This window comes from Hydractinia symbiolongicarpus, chromosome 2 (assembly GCF_029227915.1).
Source record: "Hydractinia symbiolongicarpus strain clone_291-10 chromosome 2, HSymV2.1, whole genome shotgun sequence".
Taxonomy (NCBI): Eukaryota; Metazoa; Cnidaria; class Hydrozoa; order Anthoathecata; family Hydractiniidae; genus Hydractinia; species Hydractinia symbiolongicarpus.
Window position 1 is genome coordinate 14,958,632 of NC_079876.1, and position 14,248 is coordinate 14,972,879.

Below are 14,248 nucleotides of genomic sequence, written 5' to 3' on the forward strand. Positions count from 1 at the left end.
ATCCTTGTTTCCGATCAATAGCGACATTTCAAACAATTTCTCTCTTTACAGCATAATCAAAACATATCTTTTAAAACTAAGCCTCCGTGGCCTAATGGATAAGGCATCGGCCTCCTAAGCCGGGGATTGCGGTTTCGAATCCCGTTGGAGGTGCTCAAGTCATGTAAATTGCTCAACTTCAACCCTCCGTATGTGTAAAATTTGCGACGTCCTGTCCTGTAAACGGCCAACTTCTTCTTAGGCACAAATATTTGAGACAACCTTGATAAAGGCACTTATTGATCATCTACCAACGCCGTATCTGTTTCACCTTTCGAAATTACTCTCATCTTCTGAAATCATGAATACTTTAGAATAAAGGTTTATCCTTGCTTCTGCTCAATTGCGATTTTGTTAGTTTTTTTTCTTGTAATATATTTAAAAATATACATTTAAAACGCAGCTTCCGTGTCCTAATGAATAAGGCATCGGCCTCCTAAGCCGAGGATTGCGGGTCCGAGTACCGTGAGAGGTGCTCAAGTCATATGAATTACTCAAAACCTAACCTCTTTATCTGTGTCGTTAAAGGTATCCTATCTCCAAAACAACCATGTTCTGTTTCAAAAGTAAGACTTCAGGCATTCTTGAGTAAGACATTTATTGATCATTTACCAATACTGTTTTTTTGTGCGTCTCAAAATTTGTCTCATGTTGTGAAATTATGAATGTTTAGGAATAGCCGTTTATCCTTGTTTCCGATCAATAGAGTCATTTCAAGCTCTTTTCCTTTTCTTAGTATAAAGAAAAACGTATCTTTTAAAACTATGCTTCTGTGGCCTAATGGATAAGGCATCGGCCTCCTAAGCCGAGGATTGCGGGTCCGCGTCCCGTCAGAGGTGCTCAAGTCAAATGAATCACTCAAAATCTAACCTCTTTATCTGTGTCGTTAAAGGTATCCTATCTCCAAAACAACCATGTTCTGTTTCAAAAGTAAGACTTCAGGCATTCTTGAGTAAGACATTTATTGATCATTTACCAATACTGTTTCTTTATGCGTTTCAAAATTTGTTTCATGTTGTGAAATTATGAATGTTTCGAAATAGCCGTTTATCCTTGTTTCCGATCAATAGCGTCATTTCAAGCTCTTTTCCTTTTCTTAGTATAATGAAAAACATATCTTTTAAAACTATGCTTCTGTGGCCTAATGGATAAGGCATCAGCCTCCCCAGACGGGGATTGCGGGTTCGAGTCCCGTCGCAGGTGCTAAACTCACATGAATTACTTAAAACCTATACTCTTCATCTGTGTCGTTAAAACCATCCTCTTCTGAAAACAACCATGATCTGTTTCGAAAGTAATACTAAAGGAATACATTTATTTATCATTTACCAAAGCTGTTTCTTGATGCCCTTCGAGTTTGTTCTCATGTTGTAAAATTTTGGATACTTTAGAATAACCGATTATCCATGCTTCCGATCAATAGCCTCATTTTAAACTCTTTCTCTTTTTATAGCATAATCAAAAACATATCTTTTAAAACTATGCCTCCTTGGCCTAATGGATAAGGCATCGGTCTCCTAAGCCTGGGTTTGCGGGTTCGAATCCCGTCAGGGGTGCTCAAGTCGTGTATATTACTCAACTTCAACCCTCCTTATGGGTAAAATTTAAGACGTCCTGTTCTGTAAACATCCAACTTCTTTTTAGGCACAAATAGTTGAGACAATCTTGATAAAGGCACTTATTGATCATCTACCAACGCCGCTTCTTTTTCACCTTTCAAAATTTGTCTCATCTTCTGAAATCATGAATTATTTAGAATAAAAATTTATCCTTGCTACTGATCAATTGCAATTTTGTTAGTTCTTTTTCTTGCAATATAATTAAAAATGTAAATTTAAAACGAAACGTCCGTGTCCTAATGCATAAAGCATCGGCCTCCTAAGCCGGGGATTGCGGGTCTGAGTCCCGTCAGAGGTGCTCAAGTCATATGAATTACTCAAAATCTAACCTCATTATCTGTGTCGTTAAAGGTATCCTGTCCCGAAAACAACCATGTTCTGTTTCGAAAGTAATTCTCGAAGCATTCTTTAGAAAGACATTAATTTATCATTTACCTACACTGTTTCCTTAAGCGTTTCGAAATTTGTCTTATTTTTTGAAGTAATGAGCTTTTCGGAATAGCCATTTATGTTTTTTTCCGATCAATAGCGTCATTTCAAACTCTTTCTTTTTTTTATAGCATAATCAAAACATATCTTTTAAAACTATGCCTACGTGTCCTAACTGATAAGGCATCGGCCTCCTAAGCCGGGGATTGCGGGTTCCAATCCCGTCGGAGGTGCTCAATTCAGGTAAATTACTCAGCTTAAACCCTTCTTATGTGTAAAATTTAAGACGTCCTGTCCTGTACACGGCCAACTTCTGTTTAGGCACTGAGACAATCTTGATAATGGCTCTTATTGATCATCTACCAACGCCGCTGCTTTTTCACCTTTCGAAATTTGTCTTAACTTCTGATATCATGAATACTTTAAAGAAAACGTTTATCCTTGCTTCTGATCAGTTGCGATTTTGTTAGCTCTTTTTCTTGTAATATAATTAAAAATATACATTTAAAACGAAGCGTCCGTGGCCTAATGAATAAGGTATCGGTGTCTTAACCCGGGGATTGCGGTGTGGAGTCTCATCGAAGGAGCTCAAGTCATAAAAATTACTTAATACCTATCCTCTTTATCTGTGTCGTTAAAGGTATCCTATCACGAAAACAACCATGTTTTGTTTTGAAAGTAATACTTGAAGCATTATGGAGAGACACATTTATTATTCATTTACCAAAACTGTTTCTTTATGCGTTTCGAGATTTGTTTTATTTTGCAAAATAATTAATGTTTCGGAATTGCCGTTTATCCTTGTTGCCGATCAATAGCGTCATTTCAAACTTTCTCTTTTTTGCAGTATAATCAAAAACATGTCTTTTAAAACTATGCCTCCGTAGCCTAATGGATAAGGCATAGGCCTCCTAAGCCGGAGATCGCAGGTTGAATTCCCGTCAGAGGTGCTCAACTCATATGAGGTACTTAAAACCTATCCTTTTCATCTGTGTCGTTGAAGGCATCCTGTCCCGAAAACAATCATGATCTGTTTCGAAAGCAATACTAGAGAAATACATTTATTGATAATTTACCAACACTGTTTCTTTATGCGTTTCAAAATTTGTCTTATTTTGCGAAATAATGAATGTTTCGGAATAGCCATTTGTGCTTGTTTCCGTTCAATAGCGTCATTTGAAACTCTTTCTCTTTTTATAGCATAATCAAAACAAATCTTTTAAAACTATGCTTCCGTGGCCTAATGGATAAAGCATCGGCCTCCTAAGACGTGGATTGGGGGTCCGAGTCCCGCCGGAGGTGCTCTAGTCATATGAATTACTCAAAATCTAACCTCTTTATCTGTGTCGCTAAAGGCATCCTGTCCCGAAAACAACCATGTGCTGGTTTGAAAGTAATTTTTGAAGCATTCTTTAGAAAGACATTTGTTGATCATTTACCAACACTGTTTTTTCATGCGCTTTGATATTTGTCTCATGTTGTGAAATTATGGATGCTTCAGAAGAACCGTTTATCTTTGTTTCCGATCAATAGCGTCATTTCAAACTCTTTCTTTTTTTTATAGCATAATCAAAACATATCTTTTGAGACTATGCCTTCGTGGCCTAATGGATAAGGCATCAGCCTCCTAACCCGGGGATTGCGGGTTCGAATCACGTCGGAGGTGCTCAAGTCAGGTAAATTACTCAGCTTAAACACTCTCTATGTGTAAAATTTAAGACGTCCTGTCCTGTACACGGCCAACTTCTGTTTAGGCACTGAGACAATCTTGATAATGGCTCTAATTGATAATCTACCAACGCCGCTGCTTTTTCACCTTTCGAAATTTGTCTTATCTTCTGATATCATGAATACTTTAAATAAACGTTTATCCTTGCTTCTGATCAATGGCGATTTTGTTAGCTCTTTTTCTTGTAATATAATTAAAAGTATACATTTAAAACGAAGCGTCCGTGGCCTAATGAATAAGGTATCGGTGTCTTAACCCGGGGATTGCGGTGTGGAGTCTCATCGAAGGAGCTCAAGTCATAAAAATTACTTAAAACCTATCCTCTTTATCTGTGTCGTTAAAGGTGTCCTATCCCGAAAACAACCATGATCTGTTTCGAAAGTAATTCTCGTAGCATTCTTGAGAAATACATTTATTCATCATTTACCAAAACAGTTTCTTGATGCGCTTCGAAGTTTGTCTTATGTTGTGAAATTATGGATACTCTAGAATAACAGTTTGTTCTTGTCTCCGATCAATAGCCTCATTTCAAGCTCTTTCTCCTTTTACAGTATAATCAAAGACATACCTTTTAAAACTATGCCTCCGTGGCCTAATGGATAAGGCATTGGCCTCCTAAGACGTGGATTGCGGTGTCGAGTCTCATGGAAGGAGCTTAAGTCATAAAAATTACTCAAAATCTAACCTCTTTATCTGTGTCGTTAAAGGCATCCTGTCCCGAAAACAACCATGTTCTGTTTCGAAAGTAATTCTCGAAGCATTCTCTAGAAAGACATTTATTGATCATTTACCAACACTGTTTCCTTATGCGTTTCGAAATTTGTCTTATTTTTCGAAGTAATGAATTTTTCGGAATAGCCATTTATGCTTGTTTCCGATCAATAGCGTCATTTTAAATTCTTTCTTTTTGATATAGCATAGTCAAAACATATCTTTTAAAACTATGCCTCCGTGGACTAATGGATAAGGCATCGGCCTCCTAAACCGTGGTTTGCGGGTTCGAGTCTCGTCGGATGTGCTCAAATCAGGTAAGTTACTCAGCTTAAAGCCTTCTTATGTGAAAAATTTAAGACGTCCTGTCCTGTACACGGCCAACTTCTGTTTAGGCACTGAGACAATCTTGATAATGACTCGTATTCATCATCTACCAACGCCGCTGCTTGTTCACCTTTCGAAATTTGTCTCATCTTCTGTTATCAGGAATACTTTAAAATAAACGTTTATCCTTGCTTCTGATCAATTGCGATTTTGTAAGCTCTTTTTCCTGTAATATAATTAAAAATATACATTTTAAACGAAGCATCCGTGGCCTAATGGATAAGGCATCGGCGTCTTAACCCAGGGATTGCGGTGTCGAGTCTCATCAAAGGAGCTCAAGTCATAAAAATTACTTAAAACCTATCCTCTTTATCGGTGTCGTCAAAGGTATCCTGTCCCGAAAACAACCATGATCTGTTTTGAAAGTAATATTTGAAGCATTCTTGAGAAATACATTTATTTATCATTTACCAAAACTGTTTTTTCATGCGCTTCGAAATTGTCTCATGTTGTGAAATTATGGATACTTTGGAATAACCGTTTATCCTTGTTTCCGATCAATAGCCTCATTTCAAGCTCTTTCTCCTTTTACAGTATAATCAAAGACATACCTTTTAAAACTATGCCTCCGTGGCCTAATGGATAAGGCATCGGCCTCCTAAGACGTGGATTGCGGTGTCGAGTCTCATCGAAGGAGCTCAAGTCATAAAAATTACTTAAAACCTATCCTCTTTATCGGTGTCGTTAAAGGTATCCTGTCCCGAAAACAACCATGATCTGTTTTGAAAGTAATATTTGAAGCATTCTTGAGAAATACATTTATTTATCATTTACCAAAACAGTTTCTTGATGCGCTTCGAAGTTTGTCTCATGTTGTGAAATTATGGATACTCTAGAATAACAGTTTGTCCTTGTCTCCGATCAATAGCCTCATTTCAAGCTCTTTCTCCTTTTACAGTATAATCAAAGACATACCTTTTAAAACTATGCCTCCGTGGCCTAATGGATAAGGCATCGGCCACCTAAGACGTGGATTGCGGTGTCGAGTCTCATCGAAGGAGCTTAAGTCATAAAAATTACTCAAAATCTAACCTCTTTATCTGTGTCGTTAAAGGCATCCTGTCCCGAAAACAACCATGTTCTGTTTCGAAAGTAATTCTCGAAGCATTCTTTAGAAAGACATTTATTGATCATTTACCAACACTGTTTCCTTATGCGTTTCGAAATTTGTCTTATTTTTCGAACTAATGAGTTTTTCGGAACAGCCATTTATGCTTGTTTCCGATCAATAGCTTCATTTCAAGCTCTTTCTCCTTTTACAGTATAATCAAAGACATTCCTTTTAAAAATATGACTCCGTGGCCTAATGGATAAGGCATCGGCCTCCTAAGACGGGGATTGTGGGTCCGAGTCCCGTCGAAGGAGCTCAAGTCATATGCATTACTCAAAATCTAACCTCTTTATCTGTGTCGTTAAAGGCATCCTGTCCCAAAAACAACCATGTTTGTTTCGAAAGTAATTCTCGAAGCAATCTTTAGAAAGATATTTATTGATCATTTACCAACACTGTTTCCTTATGCGTTTCGAAATTTGTCTTATTTTTCGAAGTAATGAGTTTTTCGGAATAGCCATTTATGCTTGTTTCCGATTAATAGCGTCATTTTAAACTCTTTTTTTTTTATAGCCTAATCAAAACATATCTTTTGAAACTATGCCTTCGTGGCCTAATGGATAAGGCATCGGCCTCCTAAGCCGGGGAGTGCGGGTTCGAATCCCGTCGGAGGTGCTCAAGTCAGGTAAATTACTCAGCTTAAACCCTTCTTTTGTGTAAAATTTAAGACGTCCTGTCCTGTACAAGGCCAACTTCTGTTTAGGCACTGAGACAATCTTGGTAATGGCTCTTATTGATCATCTACCAACGCCGCTGCTTTTTCACCTTTCAAAATTTGTCTCATCTTCTGATATCATGAATACTATAAAATAAACCGTTTATCCTTGTTTCCGATCAATAGCCTCATTTCAAGCTCTTTCTCCTTTTACAGTATAATCAAAGACATGCCTTTTAAAACTATGCCTCCGTGGCCTAATGGATAAGGCATCGGCCTCCTAAGACGGGGATTGTGGGTCCGGGTCCCGTTGGAGGTGCTCAAGTCATATAAATTACTCAAAATCTAACCTCTTTATCTGTGTCGTTAAAGGCATCCTGTCCCGAAAACAACCATGATCTGTTTTGAAAGTAATACTAGAGAAATTCATTTAATTATCATTTACTTCTTGATGCGCTTCGAAATTTGTCAGAAGTTGTGAAATTATGGATACTTTAGAATAACCGTTTATCCTTGTTTCCGATCGATAGCCTCATTTCAACATCGGTTTAGGCACAAATAGTTGCTCTCATTGATCATCTACCAACGCCGCTGCTTTTTCACCTTTCGAAATTTCTCTCATCTTCTGATATCATGAATACTTCTAAATAAACGTTTATCCTTGCTTCTGATTAATTGCGATTTTTTTAGCTCTTTTTCTTGTAATATAATTAAAAATATACATTTTAAACGAAGCATCCGTGGCCTAATGAATAAGGCATCAGTGTCTTAACCCAGGGATTGCGGTGTCGAGTCTCATCGAAGGAGCTCAAGTCATAAAAATTACTTAAAACCTATCCTCGTTATCGGTGTCGTTAAAGGTATCCTGTCCGGAAAACAACCATGATCTGTTTTGAAAGTAATATTTAAAGCATTCTTGAGAAATACATTTATTTATCATTTACCAAAACTGTTTTTTCATGCGCTTCGAAATTTGTCTCATGTTGTGAAATTATGGATACTTTAGAATAACCGTTTATCCTTGTTTCCGATCAATAGCCTCATTTCAAGCTCTTTCTCCTTTTACAGTACAATCAAAGACATGCCTTTTAAAACTATGACTCCGTGGCCTAATGGATAAGGCATCGGCTTCTTAAGACGGGAATTGTGGGTCCGAGTCCCGTCAGAGGTGCTCAAGTCATATCAATTACTCAAAATCTAACCTCTTTATCTGTGTCGTTAAAGGCATCCTGTCCCGAAAACAACCATGATCTGTTTTGAAAGTAATATTTGAAGCATTCTTGAGAAATACATTTATTTATCATTTACCAAAACTGTTTTTTCATGAACTTCGAAATTTGTCTCATGTTGTGAAATTATGGATACTTTAGAATAACCGTTTATCCTTGTTTTCGATCAATAGCCTCATTTCAAGCTCTTTCTACTTTTACAGTATAATCAAAGACATGCCTTTTAAAACTATGCCTTCGTGGCCTAGTGGATAAGGCATCGGCCTCCTCAGCTGGGGTTTGCGGGTTCGAGTCTCGTCGGAGGTGCTCAAATCAGGTAAGTTACTCAGTTTAAACCCTCCTTATGTGTGAAATTTAAGACGTCCTGTCCTGTACACGGCCAATTTCTGTTTAGGCACTGAGACAATCTTCATAATGGCTCTTATTGATCATCTACCAATGCCGCTGCTTTTTCACCTTTCGGAATTTGTCTCATCTTCTGATATCATGAATACTTTAAAATAAACGTTTATCCTTGCTTCTGATCAATTCCGATTTTGTTAGCTCTTTTTCTTGTTATATCATTAAAAATATACATTTAAAACGAAGCCGCCGTGGCTTAATGAATAAGGCATCGGTGTCTTAACCCCGGGATTGCGGTGTCGAGTGTCATCAAAGGAGCTCAAGTCATAAAAATTACTTAAAACCTATCCTCTTTATCTGTGTCGTTAAAGCTATTCTGTCCCGAAAACAACCATGATCTGTTTTGAAAGTAATATTTGAAGCTTTCTTGAGAAATACATTTATTTATCATTTACCAAAACTGTTTTTTCATGCGCTTCGAAATTTGTCTCATGTTGTGAAATTATGGATACTTTAGAATAACCGTTTATCCTTTTTTTCGATCAATAGCCTCATTTCAAGCTCTTTTTACTTTTACAGTATAATCAAAGACATGCCTTTTGAAACTATGCCTCCGTGGCCTAATGGATAAGGCATCGGCCACCTAAGACGTGGATTGCGGTGTCGAGTCTCATCGAAGGAGCTTAAGTCATAAAAATTACTCAAAATCTAACCTCTTTATCTGTGTCGTTAAAGGCATCCTGTCCCGAAAACAACCATGTTCTGTTTCGAAAGTAATTCTCGAAGCATTCTTTAGAAAGACATTTATTGATCATTTACCAACACTGTTTCCTTATGCGTTTCGAAATTTGTCTTATTTTTCGAAGTAATGAGTTTTTCGGAATAGCCATTTATGCTCGTTTCCGATCAATAGCTTCATTTCAAGCTCTTTCTCCTTTTACAGTATAATCAAAGACATTCCTTTTAAAAATATGACTCCGTGGCCTAATGGATAAGGCATCGGCCTCCTAAGACCGGGTTTGTGGGTCCGAGTCCCGTCGAAGGAGCTCAAGTCATATGCATTACTCAAAATCTAACCTCTTTATCTGTGTCGTTAAAGGCATCCTGTCCCAAAAACAACCATGTTTGTTTCGAAAGTAATTCTCGAAGCAATCTTTAGAAAGACATTTATTGATCATTTACCAACACTGTTTCCTTATGCGTTTCGAAATTTGTCTTATTTTTCGAAGTAATGAGTTTTTCGGAATAGCCATTTATGCTTGTTTCCGATTAATAGCGTCATTTTAAACTCTTTTTTTTTATAGCCTAATCAAAACATATCTTTTGATACTATGCCTTCGTGGCCTAATGGATAAGGCATCGGCCTCCTAAGCCGGGGAGTGCGGGTTCGAATCCCGTCGGAGGTGCTCAAGTCAGGTAAATTACTCAGCTTAAACCCTTCTTTTGTGTAAAATTTAAGACGTCCTGTCCTGTACAAGGCCAACTTCTGTTTAGGCACTGAGACAATCTTGGTAATGGCTCTTATTGATCATCTACCAACGCCGCTGCTTTTTCACCTTTCAAAATTTGTCTCATCTTCTGATATCATGAATACTATAAAATAAACCGTTTATCCTTGTTTCCGATCAATAGCCTCATTTCAAGCTCTTTCTCCTTTTACAGTATAATCAAAGACATGCCTTTTAAAACTATGCCTCCGTGGCCTAATGGATAAGGCATCGGCCTCCTAAGACGGGGATTGTGGGTCCGGGTCCCGTTGGAGGTGCTCAAGTCATATAAATTACTCAAAATCTAACCTCTTTATCTGTGTCGTTAAAGGCATCCTGTCCCGAAAACAACCATGATCTGTTTTGAAAGTAATACTAGAGAAATTCATTTAATTATCATTTACTTCTTGATGCGCTTCGAAATTTGTCAGAAGTTGTGAAATTATGGATACTTTAGAATAACCGTTTATCCTTGTTTCCGATCGATAGCCTCATTTCAACATCGGTTTAGGCACAAATAGTTGCTCTCATTGATCATCTACCAACGCCGCTGCTTTTTCACCTTTCGAAATTTCTCTCATCTTCTGATATCATGAATACTTCTAAATAAACGTTTATCCTTGCTTCTGATTAATTGCGATTTTTTTAGCTCTTTTTCTTGTAATATAATTAAAAATATACATTTTAAACGAAGCATCCGTGGCCTAATGAATAAGGCATCAGTGTCTTAACCCAGGGATTGCGGTGTCGAGTCTCATCGAAGGAGCTCAAGTCATAAAAATTACTTAAAACCTATCCTCGTTATCGGTGTCGTTAAAGGTATCCTGTCCGGAAAACTACCATGATCTGTTTTGAAAGTAATATTTAAAGCATTCTTGAGAAATACATTTATTTATCATTTACCAAAACTGTTTTTTCATGCGCTTCGAAATTTGTCTCATGTTTTGAAATTATGGATACTTTAGAATAACCGTTTATCCTTGTTTCCGATCAATAGCCTCATTTCAAGCTCTTTCTCCTTTTACAGTACAATCAAAGACATGCCTTTTAAAACTATGACTCCGTGGCCTAATGGATAAGGCATCGGCTTCCTAAGACGGGAATTGTGGGTCCGAGTCCCGTCAGAGGTGCTCAAGTCATATCAATTACTCAAAATCTAACCTCTTTATCTGTGTCGTTAAAGGCATCCTGCGTCGAAAACAACCATGTTCTGTTTCGAAAGTAATTCTCGAAGCATTCTTGAGTAAGACTTTTATTGATCCTTTACCAACACTGTTTCTTTATGCATTTCAAAATTTGTCTCATGTTGTGAAATTATGGATACTTTAGAATAACCGTTGATCCTTGTTTCCGACCAATATCCTCACTTCAAACTCTTTCCCTTTTCATAGTATAATCAAAAACATGTCTTTTAAAACTATGCCTCCGTGGCATAATGGATAAGGCATCGGCCTCCTAAGCCGGGGATTGGGGGTTTGAGTCCCGTCGGAGGTGCTCAACTAATATGAAATACTTAAAACCTATCCTCTTTATCTGTGTCGTTAAAGGTATCCTGTCCCGAAAACAACCATGTTCTGTTTCGAAAGTAACTCGAAGCATTCTTTAGAAAGACATTTATTGATCATTTACCAACACTGTTTTTTCATGCGTTTCGAAATTTGTCTCATGTTGTGAAATTATGGATACTTCAGAAGAACCGTTTATCTTTGTTTCCGATCAATAGCCTCATTTCAAGCTCTTTCCCGTTTTACAGTATAATCAAAGACATGCCTTTTAAAACTATGCCTCCGTGGCCTAATGTATAAGGCATCGGCCTCCTAAGACGGGGATTGCGGTGTCGAGTGTCATCAAAGGAGCTCAAGTCATAAAAATTACTTAAAACCTATCCTCTTTATCTGTGTCGTTAAAGCTATTCTGTCCCGAAAACAACCATGATCTGTTTTGAAAGTAATATTTGAAGCATTCTTGAGAAATACATTTATTTATGATTTACCAAAACTGTTTTTTCATGAATTCGAAAATTGTCTCATGTTGTGAAATTATGGATACTTTAGAATAACCGTTTATCCTTGTTTTCGATCAATAGCCTCATTTCAAGCTCTTTCTACTTTTACAGTATAATCAAAGACATGCCTTTTAAAACTATGCCTTCGTGGCCTAGTGGATAAGGCATCGGCCTCCTCAGCTGGGGTTTGCGGGTTCGAGTCTCGTCGGAGGTGCTCAAATCAGGTAAGTTACTCAGTTTAAACCCTCCTTATGTGTGAAATTTAAGACGTCCTGTCCTGTACACGGCCAATTTCTGTTTAGGCACTGAGACAATCTTCATAATGGCTCTTATTGATCATCTACCAATGCCGCTGCTTTTTCACCTTTCGGAATTTGTCTCATCTTCTGATATCATGAATACTTTAAAATAAACGTTTATCCTTGCTTCTGATCAATTCCGATTTTGTTAGCTCTTTTTCTTGTTATATCATTAAAAATATACATTTAAAACGAAGCCGCCGTGGCTTAATGAATAAGGCATCGGTGTCTTAACCCCGGGATTGCGGTGTCGAGTGTCATCAAAGGAGCTCAAGTCATAAAAATTACTTAAAACCTATCCTCTTTATCTGTGTCGTTAAAGCTATTCTGTCCCGAAAACAACCATGATCTGTTTTGAAAGTAATATTTGAAGCTTTCTTGAGAAATACATTTATTTATCATTTACCAAAACTGTTTTTTCATGCGCTTCGAAATTTGTCTCATGTTGTGAAATTATGGATACTTTAGAATAACCGTTTATCCTTTTTTTCGATCAATAGCCTCATTTCAAGCTCTTTTTACTTTTACAGTATAATCAAAGACATGCCTTTTGAAACTATGCCTCCGTGGCCTAATGGATAAGGCATCGGCCTCCTAAGCCGGGGTTTGCGGGTGCGAATCTCGTCGAAAGTGCTCAAATCAGGTAAGTTACTCAGCTTAAACCCTCCTTATGTGTGAAATTTAAGACGTCCTGTCCTGTACACGGCCAACTTCTGTATAGACACTGTGACAATCTTGATAATGGCTCTTATTGATCATCTACCAACGCCGCTGCTTTTTCACCTTTCGAAATTTGTCTCATCTTCTGTTATCAGGAATACTTTAAAATAAACGTTTATCCTTGTTTCTGATCAATTGCGATTTTGTAAGCTCTTTTTCTTGTAATATAATTAAAAATTTACATTTTAAACGACGCATCCGTGGCCTAATGAATAAGCATCGGTGTCTTAACCCAGGGATTGCGGTGTCGAGTCCCATCGAAGGAGCTCAAGTCATAAAAATTACTTAAAACCTATCCTCTTTATCGGTGTCGTTAAAGGTATCCTGTCCCGAAAACAACCATGATCTGTTTTGAAAGTAATATTTGAAGCGATCTTGAGAAATACATTTATTTATCATTTACCAAAACTGTTTTTTCATGCGTTTCGAAATTTGTCTCATGTTGTGAAATTATGGATGCTTCACAAGAACCGTTTATGTTTGTTTCCGATCAATAGCCTCATTTCAAGCTCTTTCCCGTTTTACAGTATAATCAAAGACATGCCTTTTAAAACTATGCCTCCGTGGACTAATGGATAAGGCATCGGCCTCCTAAGACGAGGATTGCGGTGTCGAGTGTCATCAAAGGAGCTCAAGTCATAAAAATTACTTAAAACCTATCCTCTTTATCTGTGTCGTTAAAGCTATTCTGTCCCGAAAACAACCATGATCTGTTTTGAAAGTAATATTTGAAGCATTCTTGAGAAATACAATTATTTATCATTTACCAAAACTGTTTTTTCATGAACTTCGAAATTTGTCTCATGTTGTGAAATTATGGATACTTTAGAATAACCGTTTATCCTTGTTTTCGATCAATAGCCTCATTTCAAGCTCTTTCTACTTTTACAGTATAATCAAAGACATGCCTTTTAAAACTATGCCTCCGTCGCCTAATGGATAAGGCATCGGCCTCTTAAGACGGGGATTGTGGGTCCGAGTCCCGTCGGGGGTGCTCAAGTCATATGAATTACTCAAAATCTAACCTCTTTATCTGTGTCGTTAAAGGCATCCTGTCCCGAAAATAACCATGCTCTGTTTCAAAAGTAATTCTCGAAGCATTCTTTAGAAAGACATTTATTGATCATTTACCAACACTGATTCCTTATGCGTTTCGAAATTTGTCTTATTTTTCGAAGTAATGAGTTTTTCGGAATAGCCATTTATGCTTGTTTCCGATCAATAGCGTCATTTTAAATTCTTTCTTTTTTTATAGCATAATCAAAACATATCTTTTAAAACTATGCCTCCGTGGCCTAATAGATAAGGCATCAGCCCCCTAAGCCGGAGTTTGCGGGTTCGAATCTCGTCGAAGGTGCTCAAATCAGGTAAGTTACTCAGCTTAAACCCTCCTTATGTGTGAAATTTAAGACGTCCTGTCCTGTACACGGCCAACTTCTGTTTAGGCACTGAGACAATCTGGATAATGGATCTTATTGATTATCTA

The 14,248-nt window shown here is 37.5% G+C and overlaps 2 non-coding genes across 2 annotated transcripts; both read left to right on the plus strand.

Annotated features, from left to right (window-relative positions):
* Nucleotides 1-6,567: 6,567 nt before the first annotated feature.
* On the plus strand, nucleotides 6,568-6,640 carry Trnar-ccu (transfer RNA arginine (anticodon CCU)). Its single transcript has one exon. It is a non-coding gene; the product is annotated as a tRNA-Arg (tRNA).
* Nucleotides 6,641-9,584: 2,944 nt separating this feature from the next.
* Nucleotides 9,585-9,657, plus strand: Trnar-ccu (transfer RNA arginine (anticodon CCU)). Its single transcript has one exon. It is a non-coding gene; the product is annotated as a tRNA-Arg (tRNA).
* The last annotated feature ends 4,591 nt before the right edge of the window (nucleotides 9,658-14,248 follow it).